The sequence below is a fragment of the Poecilia reticulata genome, chromosome 22 (assembly GCF_904066995.2).
Source record: "Poecilia reticulata chromosome 22, P_reticulata-male-v2, whole genome shotgun sequence".
NCBI classification, from domain to species: Eukaryota; Metazoa; Chordata; class Actinopteri; order Cyprinodontiformes; family Poeciliidae; genus Poecilia; species Poecilia reticulata.
Window position 1 is genome coordinate 16766404 of NC_088851.1, and position 23503 is coordinate 16789906.

The window sequence follows — 23503 nt, forward strand, 5'->3', positions numbered from 1 at the left end:
GCCCAGTCATAGAAACCAACTAAAGGCTTTTGTTGTTTTGGATTTTTTATGTTTTTTAAACCCAGTCCAGAAAAGCTGCTTGTAGTTTTCTGGTGTATTTATCCAGAAAAGGAAATGTTTGGCTTCATTTCCATCACTTGCCATTTGATTCAAGGTTGCTATACTTTTTGATTTAAAGAGGCAATTATACTAAAGCGGCCTTGCATTCTTTCATATAGATTTATTTGTGCGGTTTTCATGGATGATTCTATTAAATTTATTCTACTTTCACCACACCAAATTTTACTTAAAGACTTCTTTCATCTTATCCTTTATGGTGATTAATCTTACCGAACTGGGCCTAACTGGCATGTAATGTACTAATCAGACAAAGTGCAATAACTTGAGTTAAAAACATTTGCCTCAAGTAATATCTTTATGGTTTATTTAAAAAATAATAATATTTCTGTTTGGAAAGGGCTTGAATTACTGCCATATTCAAGGAATTCTCCTTGTATTGAAGTTCAGGTCACAATCTACACTACATTGTAATTTTTACATGATAAAATAAAAAAGAAACAAAACAATCTGCAAGAAAGTCAAAAACACATCTAAGTTGTAATTTCCTTACATTTTTTAAAGCACTCCAGTGACAACACATCCATGTATATTGACCCATAAACTGTTGTTAGGAGTTGTATACATAAACAGTTATTAAGCTGCTCCGTATACAGCATATACAACGTGTATGCACCATATAGCATAAACGTTTGTGTCAGTGCAGGTTAATTAGCCTCTGAAGAGTCGAGCAGGGTTTTTACTGCCTGCCTCCAGCCTTGCACTCAGCACACCATCTCCTCTGAGAAGTGCTACCTCAGCTGCGGGGGAGGACTACTAGTTTCCACAAGACTAAACTGAAGATGGATTGTACCGCTTAAGAGGAAGGTAAACCAGAATTATTGCCCAGTCACATAAATAACAGAAAAGTGAAACATTATTTTGATATGAATTTGTGAGGATATCTCAATTAGTCCTGTGGGTAAACCATCAACGCCACCACCACAGTCGATGGTTTGCTCTGAGCTCGGTAATGTGTTAAATTAATAAACCTTTTGAAAGGTTTAATTATTATCTTTATTTTATTTCAAATTTAATTTCATTCAACAATGGGCCCAGCTGAAATTACTTGTCCAAACATTTTTTTTTTTTAATGTGGTAGATGATTCTTTCTGCTAGTACAACTGCACTTTATACTATACTATACTGTTCTATACTATGCTATGCTATGCTATACTATACTATACCTTACTGTACTGTACTGTACTGTACTATACTATTTTCAGTGGTATCTAGTTTCTGCCTTGTCTCTCACCCTACACTCAGGCAAATTCAAGTTTAAGTGCTAAGCCACTCCAAAATGTCAATATTACTTCCAGTTTGAAGAAACATCTTAGTAAAATTAAAGATTACTTTTTGCCTAAAACTTCCAGGAAAATTTATAATTTTCTTCTTAACTGCAATTGCTTCACTTTGAAATAAAGTCACCCAACCTTTATTTAGTTTTATTCCTCAGAATCTCTGTGGCTCTAAACCTGGTATGAACAAATGAGGCCGTTTTGATCGCGTTTTAACTTTCTTTATGCCCTCTCACTTACTGCATCTTGCTGCACAAGTTTTCTACCTCGTTTCGTAATGTCTTATGTAACAATTTGTTTCTTTCTTTAGAAAAGCAGCATTCTTGTAAAAGAAAAAAAAAGTGAGTGGAGAAACACAAGCAGTTTTATCACCAGCTAATTAACACCTGTATCTCACCATATGACTGGAAGTGAGTGAGGGAAGGCAGGGAGTGTGAGGGTAAAAGATCAGCCACCGGGGAAGATGCGAGCAAGCTGTGCTGATATGGAAATTGGGGCTTTAATTATAGATGAATACATTATCAGATCAAGGCTAAGGATTTGTTTGGCCTGTATGTTGCATTTGGAGACTGGCTGATACTGAAACGTCACCACAGACAGACCTTTGCAAACATCTCTATGCAAGTTCTCACCATTCAGAATCCAGTTGTCATTCAATCAGCATGCTTAGTAAGACTACCATGCTGCTTGTACTGACTCACAATGCATAGTGGGATACGTTTCATTCTCCCTTTCTTGAAATAGAAGCTGTAACTGATGTAATGGAATAATAACTTTGCACGGAGTGAGATGGCTGTATAATTCAGTCACTTGCGTGGAAACGTTTTTCTAAAACCTCAAGTCGTATAAACTTAAACCCAGTCACTATTATGCCATAGTCTTGCTTTCAAAGAGGCCAATTGGATTAATATTTGGCTTTTACACAGACAGACTTAGTCCACGTTGTACTTAGAAGTCACAGAACAAGCACAGTAAAAATACACTACTTAGATATGTAATTAAAACGTTTCATCAGCATTATTGTAGCCGGAATGAATGATATCATTTATCTTTCTGTTCTACAACACAAAGAGATGCACCTATTGCCGCAACTGCTTCTCAGACCTGCCAGACTCTCGTGCAGAGAGTGTCTGCTATTGGCCTGCATCAGACACCTCATCCTCTTCTCCACCAACTCCCCAACAGAGTCATCTCTCTCATCCATTACAGAGACACATTGTTACCATCCTGCACAGGGAACACAGCAAACAACACCAAAGAAAACACAGCTGACCGCAACTGACTGATAGAACATGTGTAATAACTGACAGCACACACTGAGTGTTTGCAATTAACGCTGTGATTAGTTTTGTAGATCATTGGTCTTATTTTCACAGAGTAATTGTGAGTGAAGGTCCAAAGGTCAAAGAAAATTTTACATTTTATGTTTTAAGTTAGGACGTAACAATGGTTTGCGAATAAGATAGACATGAAATGAAATGCTACGGAATTTGCTCAGATAGATGCAAATTACAAATTGTTTTCTTCTGAAAAAAATATTACTTTTAGTGACTGTGAGACACTAATGCAGACACTATGCACATGCTTTCATTGCTTTTTGGGACAAATTCTTATTATTGTCTTTATTGACATATTAAAGACACCAAACTCATATGGAGCCAAATTTTCAGAAGTTCTGCTCATTTCCTCCAAAACGCCAGCAGCATTTTAACACTTACAATTGGTAAAGCTAATGAAAATTGCCCAAGCGCACCCACCTACGTACTGTAAAAACACCCTGAGTAAAATCAATATGTGCTCCACACGGGGAAATTCAAGAACGTTTTAAATTTCAACAGACAGGACAAACTAACAGAGCCAATTGCTTTGACTCTGTGGAATTACACTGTGGGGAGTGGGAAGTGAAAGTGCTAATTAAACCAGTAAATTCTCTCTAGGCCTCTCCTGTCTGCTGCTGCACCTGTGCCACTTCACAGTAGTCAACCCCACAGTCTGCAACCTTTAAGCTGCTAAAAAAAAAGTGCAATAAAATCTTGGCTGTAAGGTTATGTCTATCATAGAACCACATTTTAATCTTTCAACATTGTTTCTAATGGGCTAGTGAGATTAATTTTACATCAGATGTCAGTAACAACCAAACTAATCCAGGCATATGAATAAATCAACATAAACAAGAATTCATACAGTAAATTATTATTAAACTCATTTATTGAAATGTAGTAAAGACCTAATAAGTATTTCCTTTTTGGTAATAACATTGTCAAAATGTCACCTATATAGCAAAACTAGTTATACAAAATGCTTATATGTGATTTTGAGCCAATCTTTCAAATATTAATGGGCCTTTCTTGTTTAGAAGTTTTCTATTGGATTCAAGATGGGTGTTTAATTTGGCACATTTGTTTTCTTTTTCTAAAACAAAGTAAAAACTTGGGATTCTTATTTTGTTTGAAAATTCCCCTTTGAATCATCTTCAGATTCTTACAATCTTCCAATTCAGTTCTAGTTTTATCCCTCATTTATGTGAAGTCTGCCAGTACTGTGGGAAGAAAGTGGAGAACCAGAGAACCCACAGACATGCAAAGGTCATGCAGACAACTCCAAGCTGGAATGCAAGGATTTGGTGCCAAAAACTGCACTGACATGTACCAACATCAAAAAAGTTCAATATTGTTCTCATCTGAGGAGACTGTTCTTCCAGTATTTCATTAGCATTTGCCAAATGTTCTGTAGCAAGCTTTACAAGAGTTTCAAGATGCTTGCTCTGTAGAAATGTGATAATAAGTGTGGAATAACTGTTTCTGCTCGCCAGGTCTTCTGAAACTCTCCGTTTCATTTGATTGGTTCCTTATAACACTTTCTGATTGGTATTTTGACTCTACGTGAGGACCACCTGACTATGGCTTTTTTATAGTAAAATAATGAAGTTACCATTTCCCCTTCAGGTTTATGGCACCCGTAACCAATGCGATCAGAATGTTGACACAAAGTCGTTGAAGGTCTCGGAAGAGCTCTTTGCTTTTACTCATCATGAGATCATTCTGGTGCAGGTCCTTGCTAATGAGAAAGCTTTTTATGGGAAATCAATTAGGATTAAGCCAGCTGATGTTAACTGTCACAGAAAGGGGATGGGAAGGGGTTTTTAAAAAATTGGACAGATTTCAGCTGGTTTCCTTGCTTTTTTCTTCCTTTTCTTCATGTTTTCAAAAATGATTCCCTGGGTGATTCAACTTTATTGCACATAATTTAATTAATGGATTTTTTTTCATTGAAATCTCTTGTGTTTCTTGGGCTGCTACTGACATCTGGTGTGAATTTAATGCAAATGAATGCTATAGAACTATATTTGATATCAGACAGTCCAAGAAATAATATAACTTGACTTCCTTATCTGCACTTGTCTATATGTAATGAAATGCATTTTCTTCATGTAGAAGTTGTTCTGAGACAGTGTAAAAACACAGGCATCAAAATGCCCAGGCCAAAAAATGCCATGTTGCCCAAGAAAGCACCAGCAGGCAGTTTAATGATGAGATGGCTTCAAGGCTATGACACTTTACAACCAGCCCACACTGATGGCAAAAAAACAAAAACCAACCCTTAAGACAGCTTTTTAAAGAGAACATTCAACCACTTCTCTCTGCAAGCTGTCGTCACAGACTGAGGTCATCTAGGAGAACAACAGGGAAACATTGCTGTACCTTAGAGCTTGGAGCATTTTGCAGCCATGTTTTGTTTGTGTCTGTGTCCCCGAGGATGAAAACTACAACAACAGCAAACTGTCTCTATGTTTTTAGCAAAACAAGTGAAGCCAAGTTTGCTTCCGGTCTAATTAAGCCCCTAATTAGCAGTAATTAGATGAAGGAGAGCCTTGGCATTAAAAAAACAACATGGCCTTTCTTTTTGGCCACATCAGAAACAAGACAGAAACACTGACACAACAAAGCCAATTTTTTTTTTCTTTCTTTTTTTTTTTTTTAAGGTGAGGGGCATCTGCAGAACACATGGCTGGAGGACATAACAATCACTTTCATCACTGTTCAGCTCATTACGTGCCAATGCTAACACACCGCAACGTCAAAACCCCTTTAATAATTTTGTTTGTTTAAACAATAATGGCACATTTTCTGGAGGCTTCCTATAATGCTTGGAAGCCCTGATAGTTTATTTCCAATTTGCTAATTTGGGGATACTCAAGCTCACAGTGTGAGGTCCTTTCTGTTTCCATAACAATAACAATATTGAGAACGTGGGCTATATGATTTTTGCTCTGAACTGCGTGCTAGATGGGAATCCAGATAAGACTTCAAATTAAAGACAGAAAAAATGATGGATAGTCACAGACATGATTTTTTTTTACACATTTTTGTTTGATTCTCACTTGTCTTCACAGTTTCACCACCTCCATCTGAGAGACATGACAGTGATGAATTGATACAATATGATTCCTCATTCTTTTCCTCTATTTGATGCCTGCCTCTGCATCATTTTGTCTTTTCACGCTACCGCATGTGGCTGATGGTCATATTATGCATGGTGGCTAGTTTTCTATTATGTTGCACATGGGTACCACACTCCAAGGACATCAAGGGCATAGAAAATGCTGGTTTGTGGCTGCCTCCTTTTTTTTTTCTCTTTTTGTTCACTCCATCTCGGTTGTTGACAAAGTGTGCGAGAGGGAGAGAAACAGAAGGAGAGAAGCCGAATCATGAATAACAGTTGATATTTTCACACAGTGGGCGGAGACAGTCGTGTTTGTCCCCACACACATGCTCAGTCATTCACGTATGTCGCCTCTATTAATCTCCTGTTGTCTCTTTTTTTGGTCCTTGTTTAGAATCACAGTGCACACTGTGTGGTGAACCAGAAGGTGAGTGGGCCTTGCCATTCCCCCGAAAGCTCTTGTCACCGTCATCAGCCGGCTTGTCATTTTGCAGCTAGTAGAGAGTGGGAAGTAGAGCGAGGGCGACACTTTTCTGCAGTTTTTCAGGCGTCATCCCAGACTACATCCTGCTGGTTTTTGATTCGGTGAAGAAGGAGAATAACAAAAAGTGCATGTTGCGGATGGCAAAGCCACACAAAGTGTACTCTTAGAAGGTTATATTTATATCCCTCTTGAACTTTTTTTTTTTTTCACATTTTGTCACATTACAACCAAAAATGGATGTGGGTTTTCTTTGGATTTAATGAGATAGAGCAACACAGAGATGTGCACTTCTGTGAAGTGGAAGAGAAATGTAATATGGCATAAATAAAATCTGAAAACTGCGTGTTTGTATTCAACCGCTTTTAATGCCATTAAGTATAACCCAGTGCAACCATTTCGGCTCAAAAGGGTCCACATGTGTGTACTTCAATGTCAGTACACATTTAGCTGTTTCGTGAAGGTTTGCTAGAGAACATTAGTGAACAAACAGCACCAAACAAGTCAGGGAGACAGATGTAGAGAAGTTTAGGGCAATATATTGTTTTATTATTAAAACAGTTTCTCAAGTTTTCAGCAGATTGCTGAGCACTCTTAAGTAAGACATTGAGAAATAAAGTATTTTAAAAATGAGATGTGGTCATTAACCTTGCATGGCAGAGCAAGCAATCAACATATTAAATTTAGAAAGCAGCCAAGAGAGCCATCGTAACTCTGGATGAATTGTAGAAATTCACAAATCAGGTGAAAGGCAGTTAAGTTGGCAACTCTTAGTCATGCACTCCAACGATCTTGCCTTTAGGGAAGAATGGCAAGAAGAAAGCAAGATATATATAGTGGTCGATTTGTAGCAAACATTTGTAAGAAGGTGCTCTAGATAGACATTATCAAAACTGGACTTTTTACACTACATGCAAAATATGTGAAAACTGTCAAACCTGGACAGACTGTGCCCAGCAGTGAAAGATGGTGCTGTTAGTATTGTACTGTGGGGCATTAAAGCAGGTCAGAATTAAAGTGAAGAAGACTGAAGCTAAATTATTTAACAAAAAGTATTAGAGCCTGAAAAAAAGACTTGAGACAAGTGCAGCTTCTCTTTACAAGAGGACAAGAACCATAAATATACATACAAAGCAGCGATGAATCACTTTAGATCAAAGCATAGATGACCTGGTCAGAACAAATCCAGAAAATTATGTGGCAGAACTGGAATTTTGCCGTTTACAGAGACTTTTCACCCAGTCTCACAGTTAGAACAATTATGCATAGAACAGTTTGATTTTTATCTCGAAAAGTAATTTAAAAATCATACCTCATTTTGCACCTTATTCTGTTTGTCTATCACCGAAGATCACCCCCAAAAAAATACATCGAAAGTTTTGTGGTGAAGTGACAAAAGTTCAAGTGTGATAAATACTGTTGCAAGCATCTGTGTCCGAATGTGTGAATCTATGTATTCTCACTTAGAGCATGAAGGCTGAAGAACACATCTTCAGCGTTGTCACACACCGCAAGTGCTACAGTTTTATATTTAGTTCAATGTTTCAGTTTGTGTACTCGTTTTCATAATGTGTTTGAATGGCTGAAAGCTGCAAAGCTCTCGAGTTTGCCACTAGATTAAGTGCTCTTCTCATGCGGCTGACACATCCTCATTCTTCATACCCTGAGTGCCCACCATTCCCATATGTTTCTCTCTGTTTTATTCCTAAGCCTTTTTCTTTGCATGTGTTCCATTTTAAGGAGTTGATCCTTCTTGAATGTGCTTAATGGGTTTTCGCAAAACCTGGCCAGAAATTGCCTGTGAATTCAACAGGTGAAAGCAAATAAGTACAGCTCAAACGTGTTCCCCGATAGTCTCGGTGGCAAATGTGATATTTCCCTGTGGGCTTAACCTTGTCCAGGAATCAGCCATGTGCTTCTAAGCCAAATAAACGTTATTCTGGGTCTTGAGAATCAATGGGGCTCTCTCTGCTTCGCTTGATTGGATTAAGACATAACCAAATCGAGCATGATAACAGTGTTGTTGTGACCTTCTCGCTCAGACATGAAGAGAGGGGAAGCTAGCGAGAAGTGTAGGCAGTGTTTGCATATATGGATAATTTTAATGGGAAAATGTGTGTCGCTTTCTGGCTGAAAGGGAGATCCTGAAGCATCGGGAAACTAGAGTTTCACAATACTTTGAGACATAGTCTTGAGGGTTCCCGTGACTATTTGTGTGTTGCTTCTTTGGACTAGTGTGATTTTTTTTAGAGCTGTTTTTGTCAGGATCCTGGGCTAATAGTTGTTTTGGAGTAAGATTTATTTGTTCTAGTTTTATTCTGTGTTCCTTAATTTCCCTAATTAGATCAGCCTCGTTTTTGTTTAACTTTATTTCAGTTAATAATTAGTATTCTGGTTTGTTTATTTTTATGGCAAGTTATTCTTTGTGCTTTAGTTTAACTATGTTCTTTATGTCTACTCATTCTTTAGTGTTTATTTTCTAGTCCTGTGTGTAATTTCCATTGTCCCCTGTGCCACACTTTCTCTCTCCCTCTTTCCCTCTCTCTCTCTCTTTTTTTTTCTCTCTCTCTCCATCCTTCTTTTTCTCTGTCTCTGTCTCCTCAGATCTGCCTTCTGATTTCTCTTCTCACATCTGCAATCAGTTAGCTAACTAACCCGGGTCCATTGTTTCATCTTTCAACCACCCAGTACTCAAGCACCTCTTTCTCAGTTACTCCTTTCTGGTTCCTTCTGATACTTCCCTGTTTTACCTTGGGTATTTCCCATATCTCTTTGCTGGTTCTTCCTCTGTGGATTATGGTTTTTGATCTGCCCTGGCTCCTCATGCTTTTTGTAAGTTTGTATTTACATCATTTTCATTCAAATCTTCAAATCCACATAACATTTTAATTATTGATTAAAAAAAAACGTACATCTAGTAATTAATTCTAAAGTGTAAAAATGAGAAGAAAATCTGACCAATTCCACAGCTGAAAAACTGGTAAAAATAAAATGTGGTCTTTGTCTTTTGCACATTACTCCACTGGTCACCTGGGCCACCAAGCTACAGAGAAAACAATACTGTCACTTTAATCCTCAGTGATAATTCAACCCCAGGAAACAGATGTATATGTCAAGTGATACACATAGTACGTCCTTTCCAATCAACCACAGGACATCTTGAATACTGATCAACACATATTGCTTCCATCGAGTGATGACTTTGTCAATTTCCATTTAACAGCTGGTTGCTTCTCAGCCTGTGGCCTGCAGGCATAAACAGATAGTGTTCAGGGCAGCTCCTAGTGCAATATACAACACATATGTATCTGTCTGACAGTCTATCTGTCTGTCTCTTCAAAGTAATTATTTTCTATCTGGAGGAATACTAATGTTTTGGAGGGACCCAGTCAAAGTCCTGACTTAAACCTAATACAGAATATGTGGAAGGAGATAAAAATGAGGGTGATGTTAAAGGTCTTAAAAATAAGTTTTTAAGTTAATTTAAACCAAAGATGTAGTTTTCAATTTATCCAGAGACTACCATGCAACCATGCACTTCCCAAACACATTAAAACTTAAAAATTGTGATCGTCTTTGGCAACTGATTTTTCCAGGGTTTTTGTTGTAAGCAATGCGCAGTTTGCATAATAGCTCCGTATGCTGCAGGCACAGTGCTCAGTGAACATACAGAATGACTCTGTGCTCAGGTCATCCATTCTGCAGTGACTCTCCAAGGAAGAAGACCAAAAGCATTGTTCATTACCAATTGCAGCTTTTCTTTGAATTGTTGGGAAAAATGAACCATGCCTCAATCGTGTTTCAACTTATCGGAAGAAATTACTCAACAATGGGGAGGAAAAGGCACAGTGCAAAATATATCAACATAATAAGTATTGTTCCAAACAGAAATGTAAGAAACTAAGAGCTCCGAGATATTACTGAGCAACGGTAGGAAGAATATGTTTCAGTGGGCCCCACCTGACTTCAAACTTGACCCACTGAAGACAAAGGCTAAAAGATACAATCAAGGTCAGATGGCTGATATCAGTCTCTTTTTGCATTACTTGTGTGAAGGCAAGGAAAGAAGCTGTTTCTTAAGAGAAAATTAGACGCCCGTCCTTCAGCTGATGCAACACTGAAGCATAACAAATCCTTTATTGCCATCAAATGAGGCAGGGAGTATTTCATCATTAACCAGACCTTCACAGAGACCCTGAACTTCTCCGGGAGAAGAAAAAAAAATAACGTGACAGAAAAGAAAAGGGCAAAGGGAGGTAATGCATTTGGGATGTGATGGGAAGCAAAGATGGGAAGAAACAGAGAACTAGGAGTGAACTTGTTAATGGTATTTATGGTTGGTTTCTGGATTATTTTAACTACAATTGTAGAAGGAGATAAAATGGTGGTTAAACAAAGCTTTTTTTTTATCACAAGACATTACTTTGCATTCCAAGTACATTTAGTTTGCTTCTCATGACTGTAAACTAATTGTGCACTAATCCATGCACCACATCCCACAGCAGATGTCCAACTTTTTTGCATGAGGTAACATTTAGAACTGTTACCTCATGTAGGTTACCTACATGAACTGTTACCTCATGTAGGTAACAGTTCTAGATGACATTTCAACAAGTTAAAATGTCATCATTTTAACTTGTTTTCCAAGTTAAAATGATGATATTTTGAGCTCAAAGAAATGAGAAAATCCTTTGTTCCAGTAACTGAGTGCATCACCTGGTTCACAACTAATTATCTCCAGCTCTTTCGTAAGCAACTCTTTGCTTGACCACAGTGAACTTTTCAAATGTATGTTTGTATATCGGGTTTAAATATTCCCAATCTCCAATTTTAACTTCTTGTTTAAAGGCCTCTGCTTTATTATTTCAGCTCATTTTTAAGCAGATATGTTTCTTCAGTTTTTGAAAAAGTCCAATCTTTGTTTCTCTATATAACGTTTCTGAAAAGCTGATATATGCTTCCTTTTGTTAATGTTGTGCAGCTGTTTCATATTCAGACATGGCATCTATGGCTGTTTCCCCCAAGAGACCAAACTGCATCTTGGAGTTATAGGTAATATAATTAGGCCTTAATGCATATCCCCTCTTAGCACAGAAACCTTGTCTTTTATTAAATTGGGCCACATGGATTTTGAATTTTCTGAAAACCATTTACATTGTATGTGAGCTAGATGAATAGGATGCTCCATGTGCCAGATTGTTGGCCAAGGTCAGTATTCAATGTAAAAGAGTGCTGTTGGTAGGTGTGAGCAGGGTACTGATGCTGCAGAGTATATATAATCGCAGATACAAGCGACTAAATTGAGCTTCCTTTGTAGGGAGGTAAAACAATTAGCCTGAATGATGGTATGAGGAGCATCCAGGGGAAAAGCTCAGGGTTGAGTCACTGCTCCTCCTCTTTGGAGTCAGATCAGCTGGTTCAACCATTTAATCACGATGCCTTCTGGCCACCTTCCTTTGAAGAAATTGAGAGGTGATTCCAGTGTAAACCCTGAACTCACCGGCTGGAGAGGATATAGCTTCTGGTCTAGGAACAAGTTGAGATCCAAAAGAGAGCTGGAAAATGATGACAAATGGGTGGATTGTATGTTTAAAAACACAATATTATCTTATAATCTTATGTTCATAGGGTGCTTTGGAAAAATACAAATTATTTTTGTGCTTGGTGCTAAAAAATATTTTGTTGTTTTAGTCCTTGGTAACTCTGTGAATTGAAAATTCATGGCTTCAGTTACTTCATTTAAAAAAAAAAGAGAGAGAGATTCAGCTTGTCATGTCTCCCACATTAGATTGAGGTCGGCAGCTTTCCTGGTCTTTTTCAGCTCTGTTCACAGGAAGCGAAGCGCCGTAATGGTCAGCGTTTCAAAAATATTTCTGCAGTGCTGTTCTCAGCCCTGGGAGGCCAACACATTGTTTTAGCAGCTTAGTGTTTGTGGTGATGGCAAAGCAGCAGCTTTCTGTCACTAAAAGACAGTATATGGGAGGGAGTCAGCGGAGAGAATATGACAACTAAAAGATGCCTGGAGCTGACCAGAGCAGGAGGGGGATTTAGAAATCATGCTATTTAAAACTCCAAGCTGTGATTTTTTTTCCCTTACACCAGCCAGAAGGAAAAGTGCAGTGGACAGTCAATCCTTTGACTTCATTACAAGTAACTAAAGTTGCTCACTCTGCTTTCTCCTCCTGCATTTTTCTTGAGTAACACACACGTACACAAAATCCCAAAAGCGGCACTTATTGTCACTCAACCCTCCTTTCTCCCTTGCTTTAATATTTTCACACTTAATACTTACCCTCGCAACATTTGAAGTGGATTTTTTAATGGCTTAGGGGGCCGCCTACAAGTTTGACATATAAAATCATATCAGGCAAACATAATGAAGAAGTCCATGAGGAGAAAGTTGTGGCAGTTGGCTGCCACTGCCTTAGATATTTCATGCCGTTTAATCTGGCATGACAAATGTGTGGGGATGTAGTTGTTCTGAGGACCGAAATGGAACACCTCTCCATTTCTCACACTCTGGTGCCATCGATCTGTCTGCCTCTGAGTCACCAGGAGTGCCAAATCAGCGGCTGAAGTAATGAGGAGCCAAAGATACAGAGGAAGAGCTTCCCAGCAGTCTTTGCAGAAGTTGGAATCAAAGTTGTCTTTTTCACTCTACCACCGTCACAGATTTAAGTCTGAAATTTGACATTAGAAACTCTTAACAGGTACAACCATGCCACAGCTGTTACATGTATGTTGAAATCTGAGAACAAGGCTTTTAACAAGGTTTGGAGGAACCTTGAGGCTAATCTCTGGATGCTTTCTTTGGTAAGAACAATCAAAAATGAATGCTTCATCATGGCCAGTCACCATGAAAAACAAGGTTGTTTATGCCAAGCTCAGTTGAAAAAAGTGTGCCAAGAAACTATCTCCCATACCAATACACTTCCACAACATGCCTAAATACAAGGTAGAATTGATCAGTGTCTTATGTAGTTTATGCCACGTTCTAGTCCTGCTGCCTGTATATTGCTTTGAAAATGAGATTCATTAGAACGGGTAACTTTTCTCAGATCTTTTACTGTCCAATTTTGGTGACTGTGTGTGAATTGTTCCCTTAGTTTTATGTCTTCTGAGTGAAATGGCTCCCACTGTGGCATTCTGCTCCTGTAGTCCCTATCAATGTTCAATGAGTTATGCTTTCAGAGATTTTATTTCTTCACATACCTTAGTTGTATGTATAAACTCAAGTTTATTTGAGTTTTATGACATGATTGTTTTCAGTGTGAAGTGGATTGTTAGTTTCCCACCATGTCGTTTCGCATGTATTCCAAAAATTTGGTTTCATCTGACCTTCTTCCACATTAAATTTTTCCCGTATCACTTGTGCAAAAAATAGATAACTGATTTGATCACTTTTGTAAGTTCCAGAACACATTTTTTTAGAAAACTTTTTTTTTTTTTTTCATTCACCTCAAATGTAAGCCACTTTGGTTGGTCTTTTTACATAATATCACAATAAGCTGGTGGTTGTAGATGACAATATATGAAAAGTTCAACTATGAACTACTTTTAGAAAGTTGGACTGACGCAGTACTTACTGTGACAGTCTGTCCAGCGTGTGTACTAAGCTGAAGGGGCAGCAGCAGTGGAAGGATGATAACAGTGAATTAGACAATAATGATGTAAGTTGAAACATTTATTCCTGATATTTCCACCTGGAGCATGAGGTCAAATATAGGATCAGCTTAGAACGGTCATTAATATTTTGATTCAGGAAAGAAAGTAATGTTTAATGAGGTACTTTTTTTAAATTATGACCACTACTTGGCTCATTGATATTTTTCTCTATTCTTCGAACTGCTTTTAGTTCTTTTGTAGAACTAAACCTCAACTTCAGGATCTCTGTGCCTGAATGCCTATCATTTATCCAGTCTTCTGTCTTTTACTTCAATTTCTCCTGCCTTTGTCTTCTACTTAATATGATTGTCCTTTGCTTCCCACTGCTGTGCCCACCAGAGCTGAGGTCTTCTCCCTCAGGACTCTGCATCTCTCTTCAGAGTTCCTTATTAAAAATCCAGACCTGGCCTCTGGGAGTCCCTCGCTGTTTTCTTCCTATTCTTACCTTTCTTTGCCTTTTCTCTTTAAACACAGACACAAAAGCATGGCGAAAAGGTGATAATTTCTCTCTGGTTTTTCACCCATGAACTCTTCACATTTTCAGCATCAAGAACCAATTAAAGTAATGGGACTAAAACTCCCTGAATGAACCAGCACTACCATCACTTCACTTGTGTTTCTTTTGTCACGCTCACCCTGCATATTTGATTGAGGCCCTCTTGTGTATCTTGTCTCTCTGAAAATTAATCACTGCTCCCTGAAATCATGGTGCCTTAGCGATGCTTGTGATTACAGTGGATCACAAATTTACCATATTTAAGCCCTAGCAGATTTTTTTATTTTTATTTTTTTTTGACAATAATCGGTGTCTTGCCACGATTGTATTAGAGAAATCTCTGCAGCTGCTTCTCTTGGCCAGCCAAGCGTCAGACAGGTGAGAGAAATCAGATGATGCACTATGTTGCCTCTGGATCGCAAGCGCCCCGTTGCTATGTATAGGCTGTGAGCGTTCAGAAGAATTAGTCTACAGAGTTTGAGAGCGATGGCTACTGTCAGAGAGCAGCACCGGAGAGTCATGAGCAATTTTGGTAACTCTTGTCCAAATTTCCACTGGATTTTCTTTGCTGGGAAAAGCTATTTGCCCTCTCACAAATGTGTCTTGTTTTTTGCTTTTCTGGTCGTATTTGCATATTAAGGTCATCAAACAAACTTCATTATGAAACAAAAACACAGAGTTAATACAGAGTACTGTTTTTAGACGATGGTATCAGTTAGTAAGAGACTCTTCTTGCAGGATTGCTTTAATGCAGCCACTTGAATGACCACGTTAATATCATACCACATCTCAATTGAGTTTAAGACCAGACTTTGACATGGTCACTCCATGCTATGTATTTTTTAGGCACATGGTGCTATTTTATTCCACAATCAAGTAACTATGTTTTCTTCAGTTGTTCGGAAAGTGTTGCATATATCAAAACAACTTAAAAGAAACTTGACCTTGCTTCATAGCCGTATGATGCCTTGAAATTGGCTTCTGTCTCTTTAAGAACCTCCTTCTGTTTCTGGACATTCTTCCCTTTCAGCACGTTGTCACAACAATGCTCCTTCATGCCACCAATTAGTGCAGTTTAAAATGGTTCTTATGAGTGTTGCAGTTCATGTGATCAAACTCAACAACCACTAGTTGTTGGTAACTACTGATGCCACTAGTCTGTTGAGGCTGAGTGGGAAGGCACAGGGGGTCGGGGTTCTTTCTGCGGTTTGCTGGAGTCTTGAAGCCTTAAAGCTTCCACATACTTAATCCAATTCTGAACAGTTGTTGTGGTCTGTTCATATTTGCACACACCTTTCATACCACAGCGCAGACCGGCTGGACGACACTCCTCCTGTATGTCACAACCCCACCTACCAGGGTTCCCTCTCTCTTCCTGCGTCTTCTGTTCTGTTTTTATGAAATGATCACAGAGCTAATGCCACACTTTGCTCTGTGTTACAGTTTCCATTCAGGAGTTATTAACCATTAGTCAGTATTTTATTATTGTCTTTTATTATAGGAGTTATTTAGTGAAAAACCATATAAACAATTCCTCGCCGTATTACTCAAAAGTATTCATTTCTGCTGCAGATAAAAAAAGCTAAACGGATAGTGGAGCACTTCGGTGAATTGTGAGCAATTCCATTTTCACCTTTCTGAATTTCCACTCGAACACGAGAGTTTTATTCATATTGCCTTGCAGGTCAAAGAATGAGAGGTCAAGTCTTTTTCATTTTGAACCAAATTGACACTTGACTTTGCGCTGCCACTGTCCGCTTCCTATGGCACGGCACTCATCGGTTTATTTTGGCAAAATGTTTACAACTCAGTGGGTTTAAACAGCTTGTGGTCACACAAAAACAAATCCCTTTATGTAACAATGAGTCTCAGTCCGGTATTGGTGGCCTATGACAGATGCTGACACTGAATCACCATGACGTGGGAGATAATGAATACAGCACACGTCTTACAGTAGGACATTGGAGTTATTTTTTGCTCATTTGGCAGATGGCCAAACACTGTCCCTCACTTCATGTGGCTTGCACTGTAGTTCATGCGATTGCACCAAAATCACATTATCATGCTCTGACTCAGGAGCTCCGGGGAAAGAATAATTTTGCCTTAGAATCGCATCAGCCTGCACAAAATGAAGCTTATTTTCTATCTGGTCTGTCCTAATGAGAGTAGACATGTTTTTTTTTTTCATAATATTGTTGATGTATTTGGGTACATGTGCTTCCGCTGTGAGGGATCTTGGGGATGTGGTACTTCAGTGACTACCCAGTGTACAGCTCTATTAGCTCTTAACCTCAGTGCAACTTAGGTGAACACAAAATGAGCTCTGCAAGTCTGAGAGATTTCCCTTCGGCCCAGACATCATTGCCGCTGCAGTCGAGCTAAGAGCTGGTAGCAACATAGTGAACATATGCTCAAAGGACATAATAATTGGCGAGGGTGATTAAAAGATGCTCGGAAAATTGTCATAGTGACAAAACTGGATTCTGCATGATTAAACCTCACCTAATAATTCAGATTGACAACCGACTGCAGCCTCTAATTAAATTGCTATTTAACTCTTTGATGCGTCTTCTGCAGCTTACTCTCAAACTAAATCTTAAATGGAATTTTTAACTCTTGGTTCATTAAAGAGTGCCCTTAATTAAATGTACACAGAGCTCTGAATATAGATGTTGGACAATAAATTAGTCAGTATTTAGAAAGCAACAGAGAAATGCTTCTGCGAAGGTGGTGAAAGATGTAATTGATGCAGTGAGTGGCTAACCAAAATGCGTTTCTCGCCTTCTCACTTCTCACAAATTAAGGAGCTCATTGAGTGTCAGGAAAAATATCTCCCTCTAAAACTATGAACTGCTGAGACAAGAAAGCGTGAATTCATGTTGCTTTCACCAAATTCTGAAGTCCGAATCTGAAATGGAGATTTACCGGACATGTTTGTCTAATCTGACACTGTCCAGTTTTGGTGACCGAGTGGAAATTGTGGTGTGAATTTCCTCTTCTCAGCAGACAGGGGTGGGGCCAGCTTTGAAGTTCTGCAGTGTTCAGATATGGTATTCCTTCACCTATCTCCATTGAAATGAGTGGTTATTTGAACTACTATTGACTTTCTATCATCTCCAACCAGTCTTGTCATTTCACGGAGATCAAAAAAGACACTGTCCTCCACACTACAGATGGATGTTTCCTTCATTTTTGATCAGTCTCTACAAACTTGAGAGATGCTGGTACATGCAAATCTCAGTAAATCAGCAGTTTTGGAAATACTCGGTCAGGCTACTCCGTCGTATTCAAAAGACAGAGTAGCTCTTACATCCACTTTCTTCCCCATTCTGATCTTCAGTTTGAACTTGACCAAGTTGTCTTCATCATATCTAGATGCTTAAATGCGTCAACCTTTTTTCTAATTATGCACATCATCTTTCATACAATAATGTACGAAAGAGACCTGAAAGAGTTTGAACTGGCTACTTTAAAAGTTAAATTCCTTTTTTTGCCCAGGGCTTTGCTATTCACTAGCTATACTGAATGACAGCTGAATTTATTTTGAGTTTCTTTAGATTTTGTTGTATATTTACCTGCCTTTACGACCAGGTCCCTTTAGCAGATTTGCAAACCAGGAGAAGTGAATCTGTCGCATACTAAAAAATATTTCATACTTCTCCACCCTGCTTCTCAAATAGTGACATGTAATACTGATAAATAAGGCAGTAACAATGCTCGCTGCTCCAAATACTGGAGGAATCTGTCATTTATAATAGAACAGTATTTTCTCAAGCTTAGCTTTCAGTCTCTTCCTGCATCATTCCCTCGCCATAAGGGAACATTTGAATCATCAACAAGTGATTTCTCCTCCTACGTGAGTTAAGAAGGAGGTTTGTTTGGAAATCAGATCTCACTAGAGTTGGTTTTAGACAATGCAGTAATGCAAATGAGCGCTAGAATGCTACCGAATGGATGTCTTTGTTCAGGAAGTTGACCTGGTGCTCCTTAGACGTGACATGAGGGCTTCTTTTTGTGGCTGCTGAATGTGTTCAATCAATTTACATCCTTTGACCAACTACCCTTGTGACACGCAGGTCAGTCAGTGTGTGATAAGCAGCACCAGCCTGACAGTGATTCAGGATCGAGGGGTTAATAGTGTATGGTGTGCTCTCACCTCTAAGGACCTACTTCCTAAAGGGATAATTATGACAAAGTAATGTGTGAGTTCTATGTGGACATAAAAATTTGTAATTTGTCATTGAATGTGCTGTTAAAAAACACATTTGTTCACCAAGTTTCTGAAATTATACCTTATTCCTTTTGAATTCTGCAACTGTGAATTCAAGTCACAGTATTTACTTCTGGCATTGCACCTTAAATTTTTCACAAGCAACATTTTCCATGCAGTAGCTGTTCTCAGGCTTAATTTATGGACTCTAGTTTGAAATCAAGCAGAAAGACCGTTTGTATCTCAGTGTCTGATGGATTGTTTAATTCATGGCATTAAGTGTTGTATCACATTTGTCCATGATATTAATTTTCACAACCTTTTTACATTTAAAACGCCAAATGAGCTCTCCCACCATTCCCACAGCAGGTCAGTTTCTACTGAGCAGGAGGGTTTTTATATAAAACGTTAATAGGGGGTTTTATCAAATATATTCTATATTTTTACAGTGGGTGACACTAAATGTCCAAACAATTCATCACTGTCCTCGAGTATTTCACCCAGTTCTATTTCCTCCTAGCACCTAAAAAGTCTCCCTTAACGTTTACAGTCTAATTCACAGTGTCAAATACAACACTTATAGGCATCGCGAGATGTGTGAAAAACCTCAAAATAAACACCTCTGTCAACAGTAGCATAACTTAACACCGGAACTGTAAGAAAATCCAAACTGTAATTTAAATACTTTTAGGTTTTTAGGTGGATGAAATTCATGCTAATGAATAGTAATATTACTTTTTTTATATTTTACTGAATTAATTACATCTAACAATTCCCAAAAAAGTAAAAAGATTTCAAATAAAAATGTAAGACCGTCTAATTCAAAGAAGCAGTAGACAATTAAAGATACCTCGACTATCAGCGTTGACTTTATCCAGATTTATCACACAAGGCCCGACATTAATGGTTCAGTCATAGGGTAAAACGCAGCAACTCCTTAATTAGCAGCATTTAAGTTTACGTCTTCCTGTTACACCAGCTCTTTGCTCCTTGGATGCTGTAAATGTAGCTCATCCGGAACCAGTCTTTGCACATTCATCCCTCTTAATCTTGTTTGCGATCAGGTTTTCGCTCTAAGCAGCCCTACAGTACTTAGTGAGTGATGCCATGTTCTCTTTAAGAGTGTGCAGCATTAATAACACAAAGTAATTACTTATTATCTATTGGCTTTATCTAGTTGACAAAAACCCATGGCATTACCAGAAAGCTGAGCAAGCATCAATTAAACCATAACTCCTCTGTGTTTGCATTTGTTCTGTGGTAAAGTATGACAGGTGAAACATAATTAGTTATTAAATTGTATATAATTGACCGCTGAGTGAAACAGATTCGCAGCATGTTTCATATATCATATGTTAATTCAAGCAGAACAGCAGTAATCCATCGTACGTATGCTTGGCTGCATGCTTGTCTCACCTTGCACCATGCTAATTTATACTTCTTTTTTGCTCCAATGGGCCACTTTTCTCTGCAAAAAAAAAAATGCTGCAAGGCTGTGCAGCACCTGTTCTCATTTACAGTGGGATCACATACCCTCACACAGATTTCCCTCAACGCAACAGTTTGTTGACTCTGAGTCACACCTGCAAATATTGAACACTTTGTAATTCATGTTTTCCTAGACTCAGTAATCTCACCGACAAAGAACAAGAGGCAAAGAAGTGAACAGGGATGAACCGGCTCCAGAAATAGTTTTGCTCCTCTTTCAATTGTGACTCCCGGTGTTGATTAAGTGATCTTGTGAGCTCGTTTATTTGCATTCAGTTTGCAAATTCACATATTTTTAAGCTTGCGGGACAAAAAATAAGACAACAGTCAAACGGAACTGAGATGCAACAATAGAGCTGTTACAGTGCCTAAAAAAAGTATTTATACACCTCTAGTTTTTTTTTTCTTTTTTTAAATGTTCATTTGATAGACCATTACAAAATAACATACATTTGTGAAAGGAAAGAAAAATGCCCAAATGTTATATCATATATTTAGTATAATTTATAGATAAAGAAAGCATATAAAAATACAAATTTGAAAAGTTTAGCATGCATTTGAATTCAATTGCCTTGATTAAATACTATGTACATTCAGCTTTTATTATAATCACATTTGCTATTCTTTTGGGCTATTGCCTCATCTAGAGACATACATTTCAGTCAGATTACACAGAGAGTGTTTTGTCCAAGCTAAAAAAAAACAACTCTTTCATGGCATGATGCTGCCACTGTCATGTTTTACAATGAAATAGTGTGACAATGGGGTCAATTTTCTGTTACAAATAGCATTATGCATGAAGGCACAACTTATTGCAACAATAACATCAATGCAATAACAGTGTGCGCAATATTTAATTTGCAAAGGACAATTGGGAGCACTATAATTGTTGGCTAATATATTCCAAGTGTTATGAACTTGCATTTTTCATGCTAATGTAACATTTAGCCAGTTGGGCAGAGTCTCATAACAACAGTTGCTCACATCGGACACAAATGACATTATCCAAACTCCTTCAAGATCACAGAGTGATGGAAGCACAGATGAAAAAGACAGGATAGAAGAAAATAGGCGTGCATTGCACTTGATATTGTCATCACAATATTTACCAAAATTCAAAACTCAGGAATCTCTGATGAAAAGTTTTTCTTTTTTTTTTTTTTTACTTTTTTTTCCCATTTATTTATGAGTAGTGCCAGTAAGTATGACAGAAACCAAGTTGCAGGAGGCCAGCAGACCCTCCGTCTGTAGTGACTGTAAAGACTACATGTTTGTGAGAAAACCTTTTGCTGCTGTTGCTAAATGGTGACCCGGCTCTAAACCACTTTCCCTCAGCATGCCTGTCATTCTCGAGCTGACAACACACAGATTCTCACTCATAACTACACATGTGCGAGTCAGTCTGACATGATGAATGGCTCCAGCTCACCTCACAGAGACTCAAAAATGGCTTGTTGACAAGATTCAGTGGAAGAGGCTGCCAGCAGACCCCTGGGGGTGAGAGTAAAAATAGCGTGAAGTAGGGATATCAACTGAGAATGGTCTACAAGGCTGGCCTGTCATCAATCAGTTGGAACACCTGCTGTCAATGTGCTTCCTCTGCTACTGTGCGTTTCTTCCAGTCAAACACCAGTCCTCATCCACTCCTGAAGCTGATATCCATGTTTTCCATGTTTCCTTTCTTCACATTATAGCTCATTCTGATGGATTTTGGAGCTGGTGACTCAATCACCCAGCTGTCTCCATTGAATTATTACCAGAATCATGTGTTTTTAGTTACTGCCTGGGGAAGGTAGTGGGCCCAAAGGAGCGCTTTTGCCCTGATATTGACAATTAAAGCTGATTTACCATAGTGTGCACGGAGAAGGCAGAGTGTGCTTAAAAATGAGACATGCAGAAGTGGATAATCTGTTTAGAGCAAATGGACCTGAAAAAAAATCACATTCAGAAATATTATTCATAAAACTGACGGTTATGTGTAGACAGGGTATTGATTCACACCTTAGGTTTATGAGCCTTTTCATCTAATATTGATTTATAAGTAAGTATTAGCTGGGTTATTAAATAAAACAAATGCACAACATTACACTGTAAATGTTTGGCACTGGAACAGGTTTCCAGACTGGAAATGAGCTCCATTTTGATACTGGAACTCATTTCATTTAATATTGCACAGTTTCAAAAAGTTTGCCAAGAGAAATGAATAGTCCACTAAACGTTTGTGTTTACTACAACTTCTCTGATACCCAAAAATAAATCCCACAGCAAGCAATTCATTTGGAAGTTGGGGTCAACCTCTGCACAATTTGATGTCAGTATAAATCCAGATGTTCTTTGAAGGCCTGAGAGATTTGACTCAACTATGTGTCAAGCACTCCACGAGAGCATGTTTATGGTTTAAGATTTGCTCAATCATAAACCAAGACATGTGACATAAATTTGTATGAGGCCAGACGTATCCACAGGTGATGTATACTACTGGGTACTTTATGATCTCATTGAGAGAAGAGCCTCCATTATACCAATTATAAATACAGAGAAAATGAATTAGCTATATTTACCATGCTAAAATCTGAATTTTTTTAGTACCTCTAAAGTCAGGAAACTTGGCAAAATAGAGGAAAATAAAGTTGTTTAAAGAACATTTTTACCTCGACTAATATGCTTTCTTGAATGAGGTCTTAAACCAACAGCTCTGCTACATCATCGGTTAGTGTGCAACAGCAATAATTGAGCAATTAAATGAAATATGCTTGGATGTGAATCAATAATTACTACAGCAAAAAATTGAGTTTTGGTCATTCCAAGTTATTTCTCGCATATCATTTTGGGCAGAACCGGCTTTACCAAGTTGCGACTGAAAGTGAACCTTTTTTTCAAGCTCAAGCAAATTATAGCGTTTTGCAAAAGTATTTACATCACATGATATAATACACATTTTATTAAGTACGAATCACAAACATCAAAATTTTTTTATTGGGTTTTTACATGATAGACCACTACCATGTATACAATTGTGAAGTGTGGCCTGCATTTGAAATCACCCCATTTTATTCTACTAACCTTTACCACTTGTGTGTAATTTATTCTCGGGGTCAATAGCAACCCCAGAAGAACTGCAAAAAGTCACAACCAAGGTGGTATTGACAGTACAGGTATTAGTCATGCACTTTGCGAACCCGGCCTTTATTGTACAGTGGCAAGACAAATTCCTTGTTCAAAGAAAACCACAGAAAGTCAACTCTGCCGTTTGTAAACAGGAAGGCAGGGGACACTAGAAAGTCCTTTTGTCGGAAGTGATGAGGTTAGAAGCTGCTAGGGAGCAA

At 38.2% G+C, this 23503-nt stretch overlaps 1 protein-coding gene across 9 annotated transcripts in view; it reads left to right on the forward strand.

Annotated features, from left to right (window-relative positions):
• The window catches only part of dlgap2a (discs, large (Drosophila) homolog-associated protein 2a), a 137918-nt gene that overhangs the window by 67840 nt on the left and 46575 nt on the right, over positions 1 to 23503 (forward strand). Inside the window, exon 2 of one of the 9 annotated variants that reach the window (XM_017302479.2) lies at positions 6232 to 6264. The exons of the other annotated variants lie outside the window; for them this stretch is intronic. The gene's annotated coding sequence lies outside the window, so the exon portion shown is untranslated. The remainder of the gene's footprint in view (positions 1 to 6231; positions 6265 to 23503) is intronic. 9 annotated transcript variants of the gene reach the window in all.